General features: G+C 39.5%; 1 long non-coding RNA gene across 1 annotated transcript; it reads left to right on the forward strand.

Annotated features, from left to right (window-relative positions):
* Positions 1-4,353: 4,353 nt before the first annotated feature.
* Positions 4,354-4,669, forward strand: LOC118753646. The gene is made up of 3 exons (XR_004994829.1): positions 4,354-4,393; positions 4,465-4,592; positions 4,655-4,669. It is a non-coding gene; the product is annotated as an uncharacterized LOC118753646 (long non-coding RNA).
* The last annotated feature ends 771 nt before the right edge of the window (positions 4,670-5,440 follow it).

The raw sequence follows: 5,440 nt of genomic DNA on the forward strand, positions 1-5,440 counted from the left end.
TAGACATGTTTTGGGTTAACATTTTTGTAGCCCATTCATTCTAGTATAATAAGGTGCAAGTTTGAAGTGTCTAGAAAAAACCATTGATTTTTTTAAATTTTCTGTTTGCGGTGTTGCGCACATTCTTCCATATAACGAACGTTCGGATTTTATGTTATATGGATGAATGCGCGTGTAGCGTTGTTGTTTTTTATTCCAATATTTCAAATTAAGCTTTATTTTATAGTTTTTCTTAGACAATGATAAATGAATGTACTGTATCTGTACTGATTGAATGTACTATCTCGATCATTTAAACATCCCGGACTCGCCCACCATTAAAAATGATTATTTAAATCTAAAGTATATATTAAATGATATTTAATATTTGCTTTAGAGATGAAATTTCGACAAATTTGTTTAAACAAAAATGTTAAGCGCATATGCAGAATGTGGAAGCGAGATTCTTCTGCTTGCGTTTCTATGTTTTTATCATTTATCAGCACTTACGATTAAATGTAAAAAAAATATTTTTAATTGCGGATCCGAAAGAAATATTTATTAGTTGCATTGAGTTACGCAATAATAGTGCCGAAAATCAATCGATGGTGCTAAAGTTGCCGGCTGCTTCCGAAAGGGCCGAAAATGGCATAATGCACACTCATTTTCCATCACTGCCACACATACAATCTCACTATTCTGTTGACTTTGCTTTCCCCTTCCGATAACTTTTTGCTTCCGCCTTGCCCAGCACCGCTGTGCAAAGCTTTGCACGCGCAGTCGCCCGCGCCTCATATGTGCTGATTTGGGCATCCCTATCTTAGGGCATAGAGCCACATTTCTGGCAACAATCCAATGTACCTTGAAACTGCGGTTCTCGCATACCCTCCCTCACCAGTCGAGGGAGAAGAAGTGGAAACCATCACATGAGAACAGAGAGTTCTCCGTTAAAAAGCCATCAGGACTCGTGAGTGAACGCAGCTTTGTGGTTTGGTCCTTCTCCAAAATTTTTACCAGCCTAGCCGTTTGACCCAAGGTTTCAATCCTGCTGCAGCCCTCTTCACAGAGCGAATTATACTATGTTCCCACGGCACGTAATCCTCTCTCCCATTCATAATTTTATCTCTCATTCGTAATTGGCACTGCTAAAAGCGAAGTCTGTTCCCCTTGTGACCGGTATTCTTTGCTCCGCAGCTTTGAGCCACTCCCAGTTAGCTTGGGAGAGGCATCTCACCACAATGGTTCCACCCCCCTCTTATAAACGAGCATTGGCTACAGTGCCGGAGGTAATGACAGCCCGGATCAGCGTTTAATTTACGCAGTAGACATCTGCCTAGTCTAACCCGCCCTCCCCATTACGGCAATGAGCAGAGGGCCTTTTACGGGCTCACAATAAGTTTCCCAGGACCCAGATATCCAGACGGAGTTGCTTCGAGGGAATAGCGAGTGCAGTTCTGCCTCGTCCGATCCTTGCATCACTTCCGCCCTTGGTTTGAGGTAAGCGTTTCGTGGCGCCAGAGGTCTGTCTGAATGATCGGAATTGGGCAATGCCACACCAGTACCGTGCTACACTATGACTCGAAGAGGCATTGGGACAGCAATTGGTGTCTGTCACCACCGGTTTCCTTCTCTTACACCGTTCGCAAGCAGATTTGGATGTCGGTACATCCATCAAGTTCCACTGGCTTCTGGAGTAACATCCGTAGACCTGAGCCGCTTACTGAATACAGCGATAGGAGGAGTTCGGTCAGCCACAGAATTGGGTTTAACCTGATTGCGTTTCGCCCGCCGATACTTCCTCTTCTGGGCTGTGGAAAGAGGACCAACTCAGTCATTGGAGGGCAGTTGGCAGCGAACTGCTTCTCCACCTACATCCCCTGCAAGAGATTGGTCCTCGTCCGACTCTGAAGAAGAGAGGATTGGCTTTTTCTCCCTACTCTCCTCCAGGATGCGCTCCTGGTCTATGACGTTGGAGACTTTGGCAACGGTTGGGGCTGCAAATGCGGATGATTTCCCACAGATACTACAAAAGTAGTTTAAAGAGTTAACCTAAATACAAGTTGTTAATAAATTTGAAGATATGCTTTTAATAAAACTTGTTTAATTTTCTCTGAAATCTTAATAACATGGACACTAGTGCAAACGACTTCGGTCTTGTTCCTTCGGTGTTATTTAAATTGATGCGTAGATGCATACATTTTGCATATATTTTGCATATTCAATTTGCATAAAAAACAGAGCTCTTCTTATGGGTATTCGTGCGTTTTGAAATTTTTTTGTTTATGTCGCACGGTGTAATTTGGTTAAATCATCGTCAATTTCAGCGAACTTAAAACACAGTTTGCTGCAAGTTCTACTGCTCCCAATCATACCTTCATTTTTCATAGTTCTAACCCTGGTGTACCAATTACAAATACCTATATACATGCATTCATGCATGGAGACTTATGGGCCTTAACCTGTTTCTGGAATGTGAACAAATGGCCTTTGCTTTGCGACACCTAGTACGTGGGGCAGTATACATATATGTACGTATGGCTTTGCATTTGAATGCTTTGTATGGCTGCCATTGAAAATACTACTTCATCCTTAATTTACTATTACCAATTTCATTTCGAGCGGGAGTTATCACACAAATCCATACATATACATATATGTATGTATATTAGGGTGGTCCAAAAATGCATGTGAAAAAATAAAGTCTTAATTTTTACGCTCTCCTCTCCTAGGATTGTTCTATACCGAAAAAAGTATACCCTTATTTTTTTATTTTGAAATCAAAAAATATCTAGAGGTCGCTCAAAGCGGCAAAAGTTTTCCATGTATTTTATATGGGGAAAAATAAACTTTTCGTAGAAATGTTATAGAATAGTTAAAAATCGATATTTTTCTACCAGTTTATCTGCAGGAGATTCCCAGTAATAATACCCAATTGTTTATTTAACCATTTTTTTTATAGCAACTATAATTTATAGGTCCGCCAAAAACCCACAAAAACCCCGACAAATGCAATGGGGCGACCAATAAAAAATCTGTAGTATTAAAAAATGGTTAAATAAACAATTGGGTATTATTATTGACAGTCTCCTGAAGAGAACCAGAGTTTTCTACGAAAAATTATATTTTTCCCATATAAAAATACATGGAAAACTTTGAGCGCTTTGAGCGACCTATAAATATTTTTTGATTTCAAAATAAAAAAAATAGTGGTATACTTTTTTTCGATATAGAACAATCCTAGGCGGTGAGAGCATTACAATTCCGACTTTACTGTTTTTGGACCACCCTAATGTATATCCTCACCCTTACTAGAAAGGATAACTGTACATTGCGTTAGCCTTTGCCGTAGCCTTTTGCGCTGCACACACACACACACAAACTTACAAACTATGAAATAATCAACGAAGTATATATGTATGTAGTAGATGATGAAAATGAAGATGGAGAAGTAACTGGCAGAAACTACTCACCATTAATCACGTGTACCATGACGCTGGCGCTGCTCGCCGTTGTCGGTTGACAAGTGTAATTCCCTGTATCCGTTGTTTGTGCATTCGAAATGCGCAGCCTGTATGAGAAGAAGAAGATGGAAAGGTGTATGTGGTAAGTCGAAGAAAGATGCAGAAAATAGACAAATGAAGACATATAAAACACAACGTAGCACATATGTACACAGTACATATTGTAATTGCGATGAGTGAATGAGCGTGGAAATGTAAGCCGAAGCTCGAGTAGTATGCGACAGCTAACGTTGGAGTCCAAGAATGATAGAATACAAGATTGCTCCGATCAGAGAGGATTTTTGAGAATAACTTTTGTGTGACGTCACACTGGTGCAATTGCGAGAGAGAAATGCCAAAACGTGAGCAAGAATGGAAGAAGAAGAAAAAATGTTGCAAGGAAAACGTAAACAAGTTGCACCAGTGTGACGTCATGCAAACAACGATTCTGTCAAATTCGTTAAGAGAGGAATAGCGGTCCGAGATCGGCGCAACCTTTGTATTCTCTCAATCGTGGTTGGAGTCATAAGTAGGCACAGTATACCAGTATAAAAGGTTTTTGTAGCTGTTTCGTGGTGAAAGTCCGTTATGGGGGCCAAATTTCCCCACAAGAAATTGAGCGCATGGTTGCTTTTGCATTCCAAAAGAACGAATATTAGAAAACATTGAAAAAAAGTCTGAGATAATACAATTATATTCTACTAGAAATAAACTCGATAGTGTGCGCTAATTAGATAATGTGATAATCATGTTTAAAAACTCTTTTCAAGTCTTATTTTTCAGAAAATAATATTGTGGATCAGATTGCTCTGAGCGCTTCTGTTGTTTACCAAGAAAATGCACCCCTGTTGGTTATTATTTCTGTATCGCAATGCGGTGAGTTTCTATTTCTTGGTAATTCGGTTTGTAAAATGGTAAACAATTATTGAAATTTATTTATTTGATGTGTTTAACATTTGATTAATGCAATTTTCTGCCTTTTCAGACTATTAATTACAAGCACAGCATCATCAACGGTGATTGCAAGAACTACTGCAATCCCTGCGGTTTTTCCTCTTGGTAAATGCGTTCTGGTCGTGACCAAGGGTGGTCTCCCAATCGGTCGGGAATAAGGTTAGTCATTTTCAATTTTATATCTTTGTTCATCGACATTATATGACATGTCATCATTGCAGGCTATTGTTGCAGAACAAAACGCCACAACCACCGCTGTGGTAAATATGTTACAGCAGTACTGTCCACCGCCGTCGGCATGATAAAAACATTACAAGGTAAATTCATTCTCATTCTCATTCATTTTAAAATCATATAAAATTGAAAATAAAAAAATTAAATTGTTCACAATTGTTTTTGTTTGAGATTGAAAATGAGAATGTGTGTGTGAGTTTGAGTTTTGAATTTTAAAATTATATTGTTGGCAAACGTCAGACTGCCTCTCAATCGTTTTACCTTGTTATGTTTTTATCATGCCCGTCGGTGTAATGATTTCGATAGCTGAACAAACGCCATCTCCTGGGGATTCCCACATGCCGACAATAGCTATTATATCACGTGTGAATGCAACTGCGGCTAAATTTGGTTATTAACAGTGCAATAGTGCCATGTCATTGGCAAAAACACTAAGGGATGCTGGCACATAGAGGTTGTAAAGTTTTTGGAATCGATGAACTTACTCGAAGAAGACGATGGTCGAAAACATATGATGAAACATCTTCTGGCGTGCCTTTGACAATCGTTAAGTTGGACGGAGGCTTCACATACGATATTTCACACATTTACAAAATATTTATCGTTCTGCAGAACGTGCATGCCTATTCGATTCCGATTTTATGGGTCGATTACGGAGGACAACCGAACTTCAGTGGGTTGGCCAGTGGCTGAAATGGTATTACCGATGGCAACTAGCAACTGAAAGCTGGTAACTGAGTTGCTATATTGGCACGAACTAATCAAGGCTGTCA

Source organism: Rhagoletis pomonella, unplaced genomic scaffold, assembly GCF_013731165.1.
Source record: "Rhagoletis pomonella isolate Grant_MI unplaced genomic scaffold, Rhpom_1.0 Rhpom_scaffold_02706, whole genome shotgun sequence".
Classification (NCBI taxonomy): domain Eukaryota; kingdom Metazoa; phylum Arthropoda; class Insecta; order Diptera; family Tephritidae; genus Rhagoletis; species Rhagoletis pomonella.